Here is a 19,099-nt window from a genome sequence, read left to right on the forward strand (position 1 = left end):
GGTTTTAGGAATACCACCTGAGGATATCTGGGGGCTGTTTGGGGTTTAGGAACACCACCTGGGGACATCTTGGGGGTGTTTGGGGTTTCAGGAACACCACCTGGGGACACCTTGGGGGCAGTTGGTGGCAGGATCTCAGTGGGGTTTTAGGAACACCAGCTGGGGACATCTCAGGGGCAGTTGGTGTCAGGATCTCAGCAGGGTTTTAGCAAATGCATTTATGGCAGAAATGTTGAGCTTGTAGGGAAGGTTATTGTGCATGGATCACAGAGCACCCAGGGTGCTCCTTCTCCTCCCAGACCCCCATTCCCATCTGGAGCTGGGAAACCTCAGGCTGGAGAAGGCCCAGGAGGGACCTTCTGGTTCCCCACAAGTCCCTGAGCAGTGACAGGAAAAGGGGACACAACCTTAAGCCGCACCAGGGGAAGTTTATGCTGGACATCAGGAGAAATGTTTTCCCAGAAAAATGGGGCACTGGAAGGGGCTGCCCAGGGGAGGTGGTGGAGTCACCATCCCTGGAGGTGCTTGAGGAAAGCCTGGATGTGGCACTGAGTGGTGACAAGGTGGTGTTGGGTCATGTATTGGACTTGAAGATCTCAAAGGTCTTTTCCAACCTCATTAATTCTGTGATTCTGTGATTCTTTGAGGCTGTGATTCTGTGATTCTCTGATTCTGTGATTCTCTGATTTTTGATTCTGTGATTCCACCTCCAGTCAGGAGGCACCATGAGGCCGGGACACCTGGTGTCCCTGTCACCACCTGGCAGTGCCAGTTTCACACTCCAAACACGGTGTTTCAACACAACCAAACACCTTGGGAAGCAGCAGCCCTGCTCCAGCTGCCTCCCCTTGGCACAGCATCAACAGCTTTGCTCCTGCAAGGGGCCTGTGGTGCCTCCAACAGGAGGTTCCTTAGCCAGAGGATCTGGGTCCTTCCTCGTGGGAAGCACAAGGAACCTGTCCTGCTGGGTGGCTCTGCTCCCAGGAAGGGTCAAAGGCTTGTCCTGAGCCAAAAAGGGAAGCAGTAATGGCATTTTTGGATGTCACAGGGATTGGGATGTCTTCCCAGAGGGAATAGGGTGGGTGGGTTAGGAGAAGTAAGGATGTTCTGCTGCACAGAGGCTGACATGCCCTGGGGGAGGTGGAGGTGCTGGCAGAGGCTTCCCCAACACCACAGAGGTTCCTGTGCCTTGGCAGTGTCCCATGACTCCAGATTGTGTGGGATATGAGCCCAACATCCCATAAAACTCAACCCTGCTTCTCATGGACACTGGGGACAGCGGCACCTCTGTGCCTCACCCTCCCAAACCAAGCATCCCACTGGAAACCCAAACTTCCTGTGGAACTGCCAAGCACCTGCCCCCAAAAAACCTTCAGGATCAACAATCACCGGAGCTCTGCTGTGCTGAGAGCAGGAAACCCTCAGCCCTTTGGTGTCACAGACATCTTTTATGAAAAATCCTTTCCTTAGGATTTTTCCTCCTGAGAAGCTGAGAGACCTCAAGAACAAAATGTAAACAATGGTTATCTGCTGCTGTGGAATGCAACAGGTGCATCTGTGATTGGTCTCACGTGGTTGTTTCTAATTAATGGCCAATCAAAGTGAGCTGGCTCAGAGCCACAATCCTTTGTTATCATTCTTTGGTATTCTATTCTTAGCTAGCCTTCTGATGAAATCCTTTCTTCTATTCTTTTAGTATAGTTTTAATATAATATATATAATAAAATAATAAATCAGCCTTCTGAAACATGGAGTCAGATCCTCGTCCCTTGTCCTCAGATCCCTGTGAACACGGTCACACTTTGGGATTAGGGAGAACTGGACATTTACAGCCCTGATGGGAAAAGAGACTGGAAATGGAGCTGGGAAGAGGCTCAGCCTGGAGCAAAGGAGGCTCAGGGGCCCTTGTGGCTCTGCACAGCTCCTGACGGGAGGGGACAGCCGGGGGGGTCAGGCTGTGCTCCAGGGAACAGGGACAGGAGGAGAGGGAACGACTGTGCCAGGTTTAAATTGGATGTTGGGAAAATTTCTTCGTAGAAAAGTTGGCCAGACTTTGGAAAAGTCTGCCCAGGGCAGGGCTGGAGTCGCCATCCCTGGAGGGGTTTCAAAGCCCTGTGGATGTGGCACTTGGGGACAGGGGCCAATGGTGGGGGCACAGTTGGGCTTGATGCTCTCTGAGGGTTTTTCCAACCTGAAAACCCGATTTTCTGACTCCATCTGATTCAGGGAGAGCTCTGTCCTTGCTGCGTGGGGTAATTTAATTGCACAAACTGAGTCACATCACTGCAAATGGAGTCTGGTCCCAGCCCAGCTTGTGGCCCCAGCTGGTCCCCCACAGGTGGGGCAGGGGATGGACCCCAGAGGTGGGACCCCATCAAAGCAAACAAAAAGGGAATTATGGATCTCAGGTGTGTCTGAGAGGGGACAGTGCCTGGGCAGGGGACAGAGGTGCCACCAGTGCTGCTTCTCATGGACTTGCTCAGGACTTACACCCAGCTCCTGCTCCACTTGAGCAGCTCTGGAACCTTCTCCTCAGTAACAGTAAGCTCAAAAAAGCCAAGAAGCACAAGGCTGTGGCTGGATTTATCACCCTAAATCCCAGGGGGAATGTGCTGGTGCAGGGGATCACAGAACAGCTCAGCTGGGAATGGATCCATCAGGGTCATCAGAGGGAGCAGCACCCAGGCTCCAGCAGGAGCCACAGGGCTCATGGGGGAACCTTCACAGAATTCACAGAATGACAGAATTCAAAGAGTCACAGAATCACAGAATCACATAAGCACAGAATTCACAGAATCACAGAATTTACAGAATCACAGAATTCACAGAATCACAGAATTAACAGAACAGGGTTGGAAGAGACCTTTAAGATTATCAAATCCAACCCAGCCCCAACACCTCAACTAACCCTGGCACCCAGTGCCACATCCAGGCTTTGTTAAACACATCCAAGGATGGTGACTCCACCACCTCCCTGGGAATTCCCAAAATTTCTCCAAATTCACAGAATTCACAGAATCACTGGGCTGGAAGAGACCTTCAAGATCATCAAATCCAACCCAGCCCCAACATCTCAACTCAGCCAGCGCCACATCCAGGCTTTGTTAAACACACCCAGGGATGGGGACTCCACCACCTCCCTGGGCAGCCATTCCAGAACTTTATCACGCTTTCTGTAAAACACTTTTTCCTCATATCCAGCCTATATTTCCCTTGGTGCACCTTGTTACTCGGGACAGTCTCAGTTTCCCTGGCAATGGGCAGAGCTGTCGGTGCAGCCGGTGCCAGGGGCTGTGCCATTGCTGTCCCCGCTCATGCCGGGGGTGCTGCCCGGGTGCTGCCACCGCGGTGCCCAGCGCTGTCCCCGCTGCCGGAGGTGGCTCTGCCTCCAGCTGCCACCAGCGATCAGCGCCGGGCTCAGGTTTCTGCAGCCCCATGACTCTGCTCATTCCTGTCCCGGGGAGCCGCTGCGAGCAGCCACAGCTCTGCTCTTGCCCGGGTTCCTTCTCGTGTCCGCATCCCTCTCCTGTCCCTGTCCCCTCTCCCTGCTCCTGTCCCCTCTCCCTGCCTGTGTCGCTGCCCATGTCCCCTCTCCTGTCCCTGTCCCCTCTCCCGGCTCCTGTCCCCTCTCCCTGCCTGTGTCGCTGCCCCTGTCCCCTCTCCTGCCCCTGTCCCCTCTCCCTGCTCCTGTCCCTGCCCCTGTCCCCTCTCCTGTCCCTGTCCCCTCTCCCTGCTCGTGTCCCCTCTCCCTGCCCCTGTCCCCTCTCCTCTCCCTGTCCCTTCTCCTGCCCTGATTCCCTCTCCTGGCCCTGTCCCCTCTCCAAGCCCCTCCCGGGCCATGGAGCAGCACCAGGAGCGGGCTGGGAGATGCTGGGGCAGGGCAGCACTGCCTGAGGCTACACTGGGAGGCTCAAAGGAGATGTTACCCCTGGCATGGGAATTCTTTGTGGCTTTTCAGGGTCTTTTGCAGCTCCTGGTGCTGCTCTGAGCCCTTTGGGGCCACTCAGAGGGGATGGGGTGGCCCCAGGGAGCAGGAGCAGGGCTGATCCCATGCCCAGATCCCACACAGCACAGGGGAGAACCCACTAGCATCTCTGGTGGCCTCCCAGCCTCAGAAACAAAGCCAGACCAAACTCCTTGTGCTGCCACAGGTAAAGTCAGTGACAAATCTGGCACAAGTCACCCATGAGGTCCCTCTCCAGCACCCGAGTCCTCCAAGAGTCCCTGATTAAGGAAGATCCCTGCCCCTCATCTTTCCTGCTGGGCAATCAATCACTTTAAAATGTCTCTACAGAACACTGATTTATTTGCTTCCTAAATTTTGGCCACCCAGCTGAGATGAATGGCTCCTTTTTGCTGTGATGCTCTGTGGCACAGAGAGCAACAGAGAACTTTCCCAGGGAAAGGCTGTGAGAAGATCAGAGAAAAGAATGATAAATAATTCTTAACTTATGAACATGTGGAATGGGTTGTGGAGATTTGTTTACCAAAGGATGATTTGTTAATTAGCAACGGTGATGGTGTTGGACTGGAGAACCAATTAGGTCCAAGAGTATTGTAACTGTCTATAAATAGACAGTTTCTTAATAATGATGTAATAACAAAGAGATTGATCAGCCTTCTGTGAATCATGGAGCCAATGCTAATTGTCACCTGGCTGAGGGCTGCTGCTGTGACATGACACAGGTGAGCTGCAGCTTTGGGACCCTGCCCAGGGCATGTCCTGGGTGAGAATCTCAACCCCCAGCAGGGAACTGGGAGCAGCTCCTGGCTCAGGGGTGCCCAGGCTGCACTTGGAGAGAAATTCAGCTCCCCTTGATATTTTTGCTGCTGAGGGCACACAAAGGAATCAGGCACCAGAGTAAAACAGGACTGGTTTGGGAGCTCCCAGGGATGCTGTGTAAGAGGATCTGTGTAACAGGACAGTGAGGGGTCTGAGGCTGCTGGTAAAGCCACCCCATCCAGGCACTTCATTCTGCCCAGAAAAAAACCTCCATGGGTTGGGGAAGAGAGAGGGAGGGAATTCTTAGCTCTGGGGGACACAGGGGCTTGGGATCGCCCTCACCTGCCTGATCCAGGCTCCAGTTCCTCCCTAAGGCATTTATTTTTTGGGGGAATCACCTACCAGCCTGTAGCCTCCTGTGCTCTTGGGTGTTGTATTTGCTGAGAAATGCCCTGGCAAAGGCAGGAACGATGCATCTGACTCCATGTTCTCAGAAGGCTAATTTATTTCTTTATTATACTGTATTATATTAAAGAATAATATACTATATAATATTATATACAATATATTATTATATTATATACTATATAATTATATATTATCTATTATATATTATTATATCTTATATATGCTATATAATATTATATATAAATATATTATATAGTATACTATACTATAAAGAGTACAGAAAAGATACTTACTGAATGCTAAAAAAATAATAATGAAAAAATTGTGACTCTTTCCAGACACAGCTTGGCCCTGATTGACCAAAGAGTGAAAACAACTCACAGCAGAATCCAATGGAACAATCACCTGTGGGTAAACAATCTCCAAACACATTCCCCATGAGCAAAATACAGGAGAAGCAAATGAGATAAGAATTGTTTTCCTTTTCTCTGAGGCTTCTCAGCTTCCCAGGAGAAAAATCCTGGACGAAGGGATTTTTCAGAGAGTGTGAATGCCACACTGAGGGGCACCTGCAGCCCTGGAGTTTCCCAAGGGACCAGAAAAATGCAGATTCCCCCAGGCACATAGGGCTGGGTGAGGACAGGACACAGGGAATGGCTCTCATTGCAAGAGGGCAGGGATGGATGGGATATTGCGAATTGCTCCCTGTGAGGGTGGGCAGGCCCTGGCACAGGGTGCCCAGAGCAGCTGGGGCTGCCCCTGGATCCCTGGCAGTGCCCAAGGTCAGGCTGGACATTGGGGCTGCATCAGCCTGGGATAGTGGAAGGTGTCCCTGCCATGGCAGGGGTGGATTTAAATGGTTTTTAAGGTCCCTTCTGACCCAGCCCTTCCCATGGTTATCAGATCCCTGAGCCATTCCTAACCCTGCTCTCCCAAACCTGCTGCATGTCCAGGAAATCTCCTCTCCACCCCTGCATGCTTTGAACAGGTTTTAAAACCCAAAATTTCCATAGATTAAGCTCCCAAGAAAACACAAATTTGCTTCAAACCTAGCCAGGGCAGCAGGAGCCTGCAGAGTGACCCGAGCTGTGTTGGAAAATCTGATGGGTGCAGAAAACCCTCCTGGCATGGTCCCAGGGATGCCACGACCTCAAAAAGTCCTGTAGGCTGTTTGTTTGTTTAGTTTCTACTGTATTTCCCACAAGTTTTAGGGAAAAACATGGGAATATTGAAAAAATCTGATGTGAAATGTTTTTTTTATATCCACAAGTGGCACAGGGAGTGGAGAACTCCAACCCTGCAGGTGGGGGAGATTCACCTCAGCTCCTGCAGAATATTCCTGTGGAATATTCAGGATTATGGGAGTTTCTATCCAGGGATTCTGGCACCCTCACTTGTGCAAGACAAAATCAACCATTTAATAAACAAATTTGCATTCTTTTCTGTGCTGTTTAAGAGTTTGATGCGTCCACCCCTGGAGAAGTTGTGGTCCCTTAATTCTGTGCTGTAACTCCATTACAAAAACCATCTGGAAAGATGCAGGAAATCTCCAGGATTTCCTTTCACACACAAATGGCTCTTAGGATGCTGCTGTGGGAATTCCAGCAGCATGGTGGTTCTGGAAAATTGCTGGGTTTTCAGGCTGCTTTAAAGGCAGAGGGTGGGAGATTTTAATGAGAAAACAACACCTTTAAGAAAATTAAGTGACCCCAAGCCTTTTCCCACTCTATTTTAAAATAGTGATGGGCTTTAGAGTGAGGAAAATTTTTTTTTTTTTTCCCAGCGTTATGCTTTGAATTGCAGATGGTTTAAGTGCCCGGTGTGGCTGTGACACCTCTGGCACCAGTGGCTCTGTGAGTGACACTGAGTGACACGTCCCCTGGGCGGGTTCCTGTCACCACCGCGGCTCTTTGCCCTGCTCTGGGGGGGGGTTTGCTGCTCTCTGCCTGCAGCGTGGCCCAAGCCAGGCATGCCAGCAGGGATGGGGGATGCTTCCAAGTGCATCCGTCACCAAGGGCTGCCTGGAATGCCCCCGAGCCCAGCCAAAAGGAAGGTCCTTCCTTGGGAAACGCTTCCAGAGCCAGCCCAGCACTGCTGGGTGCCTCTTCCCAGCCAGAGCAGGGCACTGAGATGCTGCAGCAGCTCCTGCTCCTCGTGTGCCACCTCTGCCCCCCAGCCAAGCCACTGTGTGTCACCCACGGGTCACCAGGGCAGCAGCACAGGGTGATGGAGACAAGGGACAGAGGGACAGGACACAGGGAATGGCTCCCACTGCCAGAGGGCAGGGATGGATGGGAGATTGAGAATTAGGAATTGTTCCCTGTGAGGGTAGGGAGGGGCTGGGATGGAATTCCCAGAGCAGCTGGGGCTGCCCCTGGATCCCTGGCAGTGCCCAAGGCCAGGCTAGAGCAGCCTGGGACAGTGGGAGGTGTCCCTGCCATGGAAAGGGATGAGCTTTAAGGTCTTTCCAACCCAAACCATTCCCCAATTTCATGGTTTTAAGCACACAGAGGATGAATTCCCTGCTATGGGAATGATGCTTTTTGCCTGCCTCGAGCAGAAAGGAGCCTTCCCAACACTGCAGCTTTTTCCTGGGAGCATCCAAGCTGCTCCAGCCTGGGTGCTGCCCTGGGACAGGGACACCCTGCAGCTGTGCTGGGCATTTCCATGGAATGGGATGGATGCAAAGTTCCTTTGGAATTGTGTCCCATTCCAGCAGCACCTTTGTGTGCTCTGCACAGCTCTGGCTGCTCTGCACCTGCCAAAATCAGCGCTGCTCCCTCCTCCAGCTCCTGGCAAATCCCAGCTGAGCCCATCCCAGCTCTGCCTTCCTTTAGAAAACCAAATCCTGTGTGCTGAACCTCTAGGGAGCCACGGCTCTTCCAGGGACATCAGCCCCGAAATTCCAGCCCTGCAGAGGCACCTCCGCTCCTGCAGCAGCACCAGCCCCACGTGGGAGGGAATTCCCCGCAATTCCCGGATCGCTGCTGCCCCGCAGCTCCCGGGGCTCGCCGCCCTGGGGCTGTACCTGCTGCGCTCAGCGTGGGGGTGGCACACACGGCCCGAGAGCTGTGAAATCCTGGGATGCTCTCCCCGGCCGCAGATGGAAATAGGAGGTTGCACCATCCTGCAGCCACGCACTGACCCGTTCCTGCCCGCAGCCGGGGATGCCACCCCAACCCCACTGCCGCTGTCCCTGCCGGGGGACAGGGCATTGCTGGAAAGGGGACACCGGCCTGGGTGGCGGCTCGGAGTTATTTTGGGGGGATTTGGCAGTGCTGGAGGCTTGAGCAGCCAGGGAAGGGTTAAAGGGGACCCTGCGCTTGCCCACTGCCCACCCTGCACTCGGGTGTCACCCGGAGCTGCGGCTCCTCCCGTGTCAGGCTCGGAAAAGATCTGAGCCGTGCCGGGAAGGGAAAGAGACAGCGAGGGGACAGCGACGGGACAGCGAGGAGAAGGGAGGGTGGCGTAGGGCTGCAGTGACCTCCTGTTCCCCAGGCTCGGGGAACAGCAGCAGGGATGCCCCCAGCCCTGGGGGATGCCAGGAGAGGCAGCAGCTCCCGCAGGGATCCACAGCACAGCACCAGGAGCAGGTCCCAGCCCTGCTGCTCCCGTTTGCAATATTGGGATCCCTGCAGCTGGAAAATGCTCCTTTCCCACTGCAGCCTCTGGATCCCAATGCCCTGGAGCAAACCCTGCCAGTCAGGACCAGCACGGGGCACCTGGAGCTGGCACAGATGGTGAGCCCATAACCCCAGGGATCTCATCCAGATCCACCTGGAAATGGAGAAGGGGAACCCAAAGATGAGATGTTCCAGGGATTTATGGATCCCAGGAAGGAGGCAGCAGGACAGGCACAGAGGCTGAGCACTCTCCCTGCCCTCTCCTGTGCTAAACTGGGATCTTTTCTCTCACAACTTCCCAAAGCATCCACCACCTTCTCCCCTTTCTGCCCTGCATAGAAACCACCTCCTTAATCCAACCTGCTGCAAACAGAACCTCATTGATCCAACCAGCTGCAAACAGAACCTTATTTATCCTACCTAAACAGAACCTCGTTAATCCAACCTAAACAGAACATTGTTAATCCAACCTAAACAGAACCTCCTTAATCCAACCTAAACAGAACCTCCTTAATCCAACCTGCTTCAAACAGAACCTTATTAATCCAACCTAAAGAGAACCTCATTGATCCAACCTGCTTCAAACAGAACCTCGTTAGTCCAACCTGCTACAAACAGAACCTCATGAATCCAACCTGCTCCAAACAGAATATCATTAATCCAACCTGCTCCAAACAGAAACAGTGCTGGGCGTCTCCTCATGGCTCTGCTGCTCGCTCTCATAACCCCAAATCCAGCAAATTTCCCTGAGTGGAGCTGGAGCTGCCCAAGGGACTCCACAGAGCCAGGCAAAATCCTGAACTGGACCCTTTTGCACACATTACAAAATAGAAAATGCTATTTAAATATTAGCACAGCACGGTCAAGGCAGGACTTTGTGCTCGTTAACCAGTTCCTGTAAATATGCTCTTTCCCCCTCAAACCATTATAAATAAAACATTTTTTTTCTGGAAAGAACCAGAGGGGACAGCTCCAGCGCTGCCTCAACCCATTGAGGATCTCCCCGGGATAATGGGAGTGACTGGAATGTCCTGCTGTCCCCAGGGCTTTGTGGAATTGTTGTTCCTTGGTGGTAGCCGCAGATCCATCCCTCGCCTGCTGCGGGCTGATCCCTGACAGCTCCATCAGTGCCCCGAGGGCAGGAAATGCTTGTGCTCCTCGGAAAACGTCCCTCTGCAGGGACGGGGAAATGGGGGGAATGGGGAAAATGGGGGAAATAAGGGGAATGGGAGAATGGGGATAATGGGGAATGGGGAAATGGGAGGAATGGACAGAATGGGGAAATTGTGGGAATGGGTCTATGTGAGGGAATGGGGGAATGGGGGGATTGGAGGGAAATGGGGGAAATTGGTGAATGGGGGAATGGGGCAATGGGGGAAATGGGCAGAATGGGGGGAATGGGGCAATGGGGGCAATGGGGAAATGGGCAGAATGGAGAAATGGGGGGAAATGAGGGGAAGAGGGGTATGGGGGAAAGGGGGGAATGGGACAAAGAGAGTAATGGGGGGATGGGGTGAAATGGGGGGAATGGGGAGATGGGAGGAAATGGAGAAATGGGGAATGGGGGAAATAGGGGGAATGGGGGGAATGAGGGAAATGAGGGGAATGGGAGAATGAGGATAATGGGGGATGGGGGAAATGGGAGGAAGGGAGGGAATGGGGAAAGGCGGGGAATGGGTGAATGTGAGGGAATGGGGGAATGGTGGGAATGGAGGGAAATGGGGGAAATGGGCAGAATGGGGGGAATGGGGAAATGGGGGGAATGGAGAAATGGGCAGAATGGAGAAATGGGCAGAATGGAGAAATGGGGGGAAATGAGGGGAATGGGGGTATGGGAGAATGAGGAAATGGGGAAATGGGGGTAAAGGGGGGAAAAGGGGGAATGGGGGGAACGGGGGAATGGAGGGGAAGGGAGGGAATAGTGCTGGCTGCCCCTGGACAAACCCCAAAAGGGCTCTGGAGGAGCACAGCGGGCCCTGACCATGTGGCAGGGGATGGCAGCTGGCACAGGGGGGATACAGCACCCAAAAACCCCGAGCTGAACCCCAGGCTGGCACTGTCTGATTGCCGCGGGGGATCCAGCTCTGAACCCCACCCTGGGCTGTGCCTTTGTGCCCACAGCCCCGGGGTGGGAACAGCCTCCCCTTCCCTGGCACCCCATTCCCGCATGGCACAGGGGTTCCAGCACCCCCGCTGCCCTGGGGGTCCCCCCTGCCGCCCCATGGAGCACGGGGGCTCTGCAGGGACAGGGCCCTTCCCGAAAGGAGACACTGAGAGCACCCGCAGACCTTTCCTGCAACCTTGGCTTGCCCAGGCCGGGGTTTATATTTAGACCTGCAGGAGGAGAAGCCAGGAGAAAGGAGCCTGAGACTTGTGCGCCCTGCCCGTGGCTCCTTCAGTGATATGGGGAAGGTGGCTCGGGAGCCCATGGCCTGGCTGGCCCTGACTGTCCCCTCTCAGCCCGACACAGCCCTGTGGCCACCGAGAGCCCGCTGGCTGCTGCCACCCTCATCCGTGCCCTGCCTGCACGTTTGTGGGGACTTTGTCCCCTGTCCTGGACAGTTTTCCATGCAGGGGGGTCCAGCAGGTGCTTCCAGCCCTAAACAACCCCCCAGAGCCTCCAGAGTCCATCCTGGTCCTGTCCACCTCCAGCACTCAGACCGCAAATCCCGGGACACTGCCGGTACCGCTCCAGGCACGGTGACAGTGACAAACCTGGGCACATCCCCGACCCTGCAGCCCCGCCTGGGGGCCTGGCAGCCGCCCAGCGCTGACCCCGGTACTTACTGTCGGGTGGAGAGTGCGAAATCCCAAGGAGAGACCTTTTAGGGCCTGAATTTCCCTCTCCTTCGACTCCTGGAGCCTTTGGCTCAGCAAGTTGGCAGCGCAGCTGCTGCTGCTGTCAGATGGTCATGAGTGAAACCTGAGGACATGCGGGCTCCTTCAGGTAGCCTGGCCCGTCTCAGCTGCGGCATTTGTTCCGTTCCGTTCCGTTCCGCTCCGTGCCAATCACGGCGGTGGCGGGGCCGGAGCCCCCATGGCTGCATCGCCCCCATGGCCCCCATCACCCCCATGGCCCCCATTGCCCCCATGACACCAGCCCCCATGGCCCCCATTGCACTGCCCCCATCACCCCCATGGCCCCCATGGCATCACCCCCATGGCCCCCATAGCCCCCATAGCCCCCGGCCCCCATGGCCCCCATGGCCTTGCCACTATGGCCCCATTACCCCCATTACCCCCATTACCCCCCATGGCCCCCATGGCCTTGCCACTATGGCCCCATTACCCCCATTACCCCCCATGGCCCCCATGGCCCCCATGGCCTTGCCACTATGGCCCCATTACCCCCATTACCCCCATTACCCCCCATGGCCCCCATGGGCCCCACAGCCCTTATGCCCCCCATTGCCCCCATGGTGCTCACGGGCCCCATGGCCCCCATTGCCCTCCATCGCCCCCATCACCCCCATGGCCCTCATCACCCCCATGGCCCCCATCTCCCCATGGCCCCCGTCGTGCCCATTGCATCGCCCCCATCATCCCCATCACCCACAGGGTCCCCATGGCCCCCATCGTCTCCATCACCCCCATGGCCCCCGCAGGGAGTTCTGCCCAGGCACAGTGCAGTGCCCCAGGTGTGCAGCGGCTCCGGGCCGGCTCCGGCACCCCAAGGGACACAGGGAGGTGGAGGGGAGGTGGGAGCCACCCTGGCCAGCGCCTCCCCGGCAGTGATGGGCTGGGAAGAGCAGCAGGACAAGTGTGAGGGCCAGGGGGCAGCCGGTGCCAGCGGCGCTGCCAGCGCTGTGCCCGAGCCCAAAACTTATTGCTGACCCTCCAATCCACTGTCACTTCTGGAAATCTATAAATGTTGGACAGTGCCACCTCTCCAATGACACTGGACAAACCAGCAGTCCATCAAATTTCTCCTCCTTCATAAAAGAATGCAAAACAATAAGTTATTTACATAAAGTGTGTGAGAAAGTTTGTTTCAAGAATGTAAACATCAGAAGGCTTAGAAAATCTTAAAAAATCAGGGCCACAGAGACCAAAGGTGTGTTTTGGGAGGCATCACTTGGATGTCTTCAATTAAAAACCAGGGCCCTTCTGGCTGGCTTGGAGCCCTGAGCAGGCTCAGAATGGATAAAACAAAGGCAAGGAGGGAGAAAAGAGCCCAGAGCAGCTCCCAGGGGTGGCTACAGGCATGGCTGGCACTGGGAGCCTGTGGACAGTTAGCCACTGATCTGTATTGTCTCACCCTTCACATGAGACTGAAAATAGAATAAAAGTTTTTAAAACACCTCTCATTTACCCCATCTCTGAGCCAGAAAAGGGCTGAATCCAACAGGAGCCCACACTGGGGGCTGAGCAGCAGAACAACAGCCACGATCCAAGGGCATGGAGCATTCCCAGTGCATCCCAGGATTTGGCTGGGAGGACAGCAGGGACAGGGACAGGCACAGGGCCACCCTCCTGCTGTGCCTCTGGGGACTTTCCACTGCTCTGTTGGTCACAGCAGGAAATTCAGGGGATGTTTGGTGGCTCCCAGCAGCTGCCTCAAGCGCAGCCTTGACACTAAAGGGGGACTTTTTGTGTTCCACGGGTCCATTTTTGCTTTTCCCAGCCCAAGAGCAGGCCTGGAGTGAGGCTGGAAACCCTGGGATGTGTCTCCTGCCCTGTGGGATGTGGGGACACCGAGGGTCTGTCTGCAGTTCTTCTGCCTGCAGAACCAAGGAAATCCCAATGGGAAAGGGAGCTTGGGGCACCCAGAGGCACTGACCACACTGATCAGGGTGGGAAAAATGTGTCCTTGGATTTCCAGGGTGGAATCAGGGCCATGTTTGGTCCAGCTTTGGGTATTTGAGGTGCCCGGCTTGTGGTACTGCATCCACCACAGGATTCCAGAATCAGGGAATGGTTTGGGTGGGAAGGGACCTCAAAGTCCACCCAGTACCATGGCAGGGACGCCTTCTACTGTCCCAGGCTGCTCCAGCCCCAGTGTCCAGCCTGGCCTTGGGCACTGCCAGGGATCCAGGGGCAGCCCCAGCTGCTCTGGGCACCCTGTGCCAGGGCCTGCCCACCCTCCCAGGGAACAATTCCCAATTCCCAATATCCCATCCATCCCTGCCCTGTGGCACTGGGAGCCATTTCCTGTGTTCTGTCCCTCCATCCCTTGTACCCAGTCCCTCTCCAGCTCTGTTCACTGCCATCTCTGTCCCCGCTGTGTCCCCATTGTGTCCCAGGGTCTCTGCCTGTGGCAGTGTTCACAGGGGTCCCAGGATGAGGGAAGAGAAGAGGATCTGACTCCATGTGTCAGAAGGCATGATTTATTATTTTATTATATATATTCTATTAAAACTTTATATATATTCTATTAAAACTATACTAAAAGAATAGAGGAAAGGATTTCATCACAAGGCTAGCTAAGAATAGATAAAGAAGGAATGATAACAAAGGTTTGTGGCTTGGGCTCTGTCCGAGCCAGCTGACTGTGATTGGCCATTAATTAGAAACAACCACATGAGCCCAATCACAGATGCACCTGTTGCATTCCACAGCAGCAGATAACCATTGTTTACATTTTGTTCTTGGAGCCTCTCAGCTTCTCAGGAGGAAGAATCTTGAGGAAAGGATTTTTCATAAAATGTGTCTGTGACAGCTGCTGGTCCCTGTGCAGGCAGGGAAGGGGCAATCCCGGTGTGCTGGGACATGGGGAGAGTGAATTCCCCGAGCTGTAGCACTGGGACCATCCCGGAGTGGGAGGAAGGAGGGGATGGAAGCTCAGGGCACCCTCTGTGCCGGGCAGGGAGCCCTGGCAGCTCCAGAGGATCAGGGAACGTGGGCAGGGCACCCCAGGCACCCCAGGTGTCCCCAGCCAGGGGTCTGTGCACAAATCACCAACGGGACGGGGCTGCTGTGGAACTGCCTTGAGCTGTTTTATTTTCCAGCATCAGTCTCATTACATGGTGATGACAATGGGAAGATGCCAGCAGTCACATCCCAGGCAGCAGACTAAGAATTTAATGTTACAACTCACTTTTTAAGTTTTTTGACCAATCACACAAAGCAAAAGCACATTGACAGTAGTTCTATCCAACCACTATAAGCACATGGACCTGTGGTTAAACAATGCTTGCTTATTTCAAATACAATACCTGCCTGTAAGTCATAAAACACAATGCACAGAGCTCCATTATTAAGCTTCAACCTTCCTAATATCTTGCTAGATAAACTTTTCTATAGCTTAGAGAGTTATTCTAGACAAGCATTAATACACAGACCATTGTTCTATTTGTCCTTGCTTTTCTACTTTTTAAATAATTTTTCTGCTGGCCTATCTCATGGCTGCTGCTTAGCTCTAAGCACAGTTTGCTGTCTCTGGGGCCTGCCTTTTGCAGCGTTTCCAAAACCCTCTGATTTTGTGGATTCCCACACCAGGCACCGCAGGTTAACCCGTGCCTGGCCGGGGCTGCCCAGCTGTTCCTGAGTGCCCAAAGCAGTGCGACCCATTCCTCACCCTCTGGGGCTCTCAGGGCCAATAACCCAATAACCTTCTGCCGTCTATCACAAATCCTGTTCTGAACCCTACTTGCCAACATCCTCATTCTAACCTGATATGGGGTTGTGGGGTAACTCTGAGAAGGGGTTTAGTTTTCAGTCTTTGGCCAGTCCTTCTGGGCCTAATATTTTGTATCAGGAGAGGTCAGTTGGGTGGGAGGCAATGTTTTGTCCTCCGTTGAGGAAGTTGGTTATGCTTAGGCAGTGGATTAAGGGGTTAAAGTACCCTAGGGATGTTGAAAAGTTTGAGAGAGGAGTTTGTTTTGTGAGGATGAGTGTTTGGGCTATTTTTGAGATTTTTAGGGCTGAAACGATGCCTAGGGCTGTTACCATCAGGGCAGTTATTTTAATGGGCAGTGGTGTGGTTGTTGGAGGGGTTTCTGTGGGGATGATGTCCCCCCGCTCCAGCGCTGCCATCCCCACCGTGCCCGCGCTGCGGAGGGGCCGCAGTGCCACCCTCCGGCTCCGGGTGGGCAAAACTGCGCCATGCCCGGGCACTGCTGGGGACACACGGGACACACTGGGGCTGCGGGGACACCGGGGGACACCGGGGGACACACGGGACACGCTGCGAGAGGAGGGAGCCAGGATGGGGCACTCCTGGGGGAGGGATGCGGGAAGCCTGACGTGTTGGGGAAGATGAAACAGGAAAGCCTTATAAATGTGATTGCCTGGCAAAAGATTTTGAGAATATGGAAACTATAAGCGAGATTGAAATGAAAGCAAGCTTTGAGATCCCTCAGTTACTGAACAACTGGAAAACAATGGTGTGGCCAGCTGAAGGTGATCCCCTTTTGATGGAACAACACCCTCTGCTTGCAGACAGGCCCAAGGGTCAGAGCAGACCCTACACCTTGGCAGAGGGGGCCAAAGAGGAGTTTTTAGGGTTTAAAATGTAACACAGTATGGTAAGGTAATGATTCTTATAGGCTGTATGTAAATGCTATAGGATTTGTATCTTGTACTAGATTGGTTAGTGAGAATCAGAATATTCCACACAGAAAATGATTTATTTTATTGGAACGGGAACTTTGCTCACTTACTTTCTATACTCTTACTCTTGCCTCTTAGCTCTTGCCTTTTACTCTCTTACCGCTTTTACTCTCTCACCCTCTCTCCCCCTCTCTTCTCTCAGCCTGCTCTGAGCTGTGTTTGGCAGCTCCCAGCAGGGCCCTGCACCCAGGCCCTTTGCAATAAACCACAAGTTCCTGACCTGGCTGCAGAGATCTCTCATCTCCGTCCATCCTGACCGTCCTAACGCCGTCAATCCTACACTGACCCTGCTCTGCCTGGGCTCAGCACTCCTGAACACACCCTCAGCAGCCTTAGAGTGGAAAAATCTGTGAGATTGTGACGATCTTCGGAAGAAATTCCTCCTTGTGAGGACGGGCAGGCCCTGGCACAGGAGCCCTGGATCCCTGGCAGTGTCCAAGGCCAGGCTGGACGGGGCTGAGAGCAGTCTGTGATAGTGGAAGGTGTCCCTGCCCATGAGATTTAAGGTCTCTTTCAACACTTTAAGATGCCTTTCCATGATCTTTTGTAGCTGCAGGGCATGGTCGGTGCTGGGAGCCTTTGGAAAACCTTTCCTGCAGGCTGAGGGCGATTCCCAGTCCCCTCCTGGAGCCACCCTGGGCTCCTGTCCTGCAGGGGCTTGAAAGCCCAGCCAACCCCAGAGGGTCATTTGGGGTAATTTATCACCCCAAAACGCCATCTGCAGCTGGAAATAGGTGCAAATCCGGAGTTTTTTAAAGGTTTATGGAAACAGGCTTTCCCACTGAGCATCCCCAGTCCTGCTCAGTCTGCTGCTGTCTCATCCCATCCTCACTGATGATGCAGAGGGATTCTCTTCACCTCTGTCCCTTCCTGGCTGCAGACAGGGATTTATTTGACACCTTCCAAAACCCTCTGATGGTTCAGGATGTGCTGGCTCTGGAGGGATTTTTAATGGAACCTCTCCCATCTCACCCCAGATCAGCTCTGGGCCTCTGTTTCCCTCTCGGTGCCCTCCCAGATGGGATCTCTGGAGATCCTGCAGCTGGACTGGGGCCAGCAAGTGGGGTTTATTTAGGGAAGGACACGTGGCACCCAGGCAGGGTGAGAAGCAAGGCTGGGATCGGGTGGCTCCGGTCTCAGGAGCAGAGGAGAGGCCAGGAAGTTTGGAAAAAGGGCATTTGGGGCCTCTCTCCCTCCTGGAGGCACCATTTGGAGGGCAGGAGCTCAGCTGGGAGGGTGAAGGATGTTCATGGTGCTGGAACAGGCTGGGGGCACCCAGAGGGCACCCCAGGACGTTTGGGACAGCTTGTGGTGCCCCCACCTCGAGATCTTCCTCACCTTCCTCCTCCATCTCCTCTCTGTGAGCTTCACCAGGCAGGGGAAAAGCAGAGATTGCCTGGGAGGTACCTCCAGGCATTACATCATGGGCAGGGTTTTCATCCTGCAGCACCCCCAATCCCAAATCCTCTGGGTTTGTGGAGCAAAACGAGACACTGAAAAGTGAGGCTGGACTTGGAATGAGATTTTATTGGGAAAACCCTTCCTGACCCCCAGGAATGCCAGGTGAGTCCCATTCCTCAGAGCAAAGGGCTGGGAGAGCTCTCCTGGCACGGGAACATCTCCAGCTCACTCAACCCCCATGGGAGAAAGGGAAGAATTTTGGGAATGGGGAGGAACTGGGTCCAGAGGCCATTTGCAGGGGTCTCTTGTAGAGGTTTGGGATTTTGCCTCTCTCTGTATCCTCCCCCCATCCCCAGGGGGCTCCTGGCTCTGTTTGGGAATCTTCCCAGGCAGGAAATTATTTTGTAAACCAAGGAAAGGGGAAAACATCCATCAGTGAATCCCTTCAGTATCGGCGCTGCTCCTTTTCCTTCAGTGCAGACAAAACCCACCAGCTGTCCTTGGGTGAAGGATTTCTGTGTTTCCTTCCCAGTTTCAGGCAGAAAAGTGCAGAATTTCCCTTCTCTTTGCCTGGAACTCTGCCCCAAAGCAGTGAGAGCTCTGGGGGTGAGGTGCTACCACAGGGTGCAAGATCCACCAGCGCCGAGCATGCAGAGCCTCTCCCATGGTTGTTCCCAACACCCTCTGAGGGTGGCAGACCCAGAACTCCCAAAATCAGGGGAGTTGGGTCTTTCTGGTTGTTCCCAACACCTTCTGAGGGTATCAGACTCAGAGCTTCCAAAATCACAAGGGGTTGGGTCTTTATGGTTGTTCCCTTTGAAGGAGTCAGACTCAGAACCCCCAAAATCAGAAGGGATTGGGTCTTTCTGGTAGTTCCCTTTGAGAGTGTGAGACCCAGAACTTCCAAAATTGGGGGGGTTTGGGTCTTTCTGGTTGTTTCCTCTGAGACTGTCAGACTCAGAACCCCCAAAATCAGAAGGGATTGGGTCTTTCTGGTAGTTCCCTCTGAGGATGTCAGACCCAGAACGTCCAAAATTGGGGCAGGGTTGGGTCTTTCTGGTTGTTCCCAACACCTTCTGAGGTTGTCAGACTCACAACCTCCAAAATTAGAAAGAGTTGGGTCTTTCTGGTTGTTCCCTTTGAGGGTGTCAGACTCAGAACCCCCAAAATCAGAGAGGGGTTGGGTTTTTCTGATTGTTCCCAACACCCTCTGAAGGTGTCAGACCCATAACCTCCAAAATCAGTAGGGGTTGGGTCTTTCTGGTTGTTCCCAACACCCCCAAAATCAGAGTGGGGTTTGGGTCTTTCTGGTTGTTCCCTCTGAGGGTATCAGACCCAGAACCACCAAAATCACAAGGGATTGAGTCTTTCTGGTGCTGCAGCCCTGGAGCTG

This window comes from Ammospiza nelsoni, chromosome 26 (assembly GCF_027579445.1).
Source record: "Ammospiza nelsoni isolate bAmmNel1 chromosome 26, bAmmNel1.pri, whole genome shotgun sequence".
In the NCBI taxonomy this organism is placed as follows: Eukaryota; Metazoa; Chordata; class Aves; order Passeriformes; family Passerellidae; genus Ammospiza; species Ammospiza nelsoni.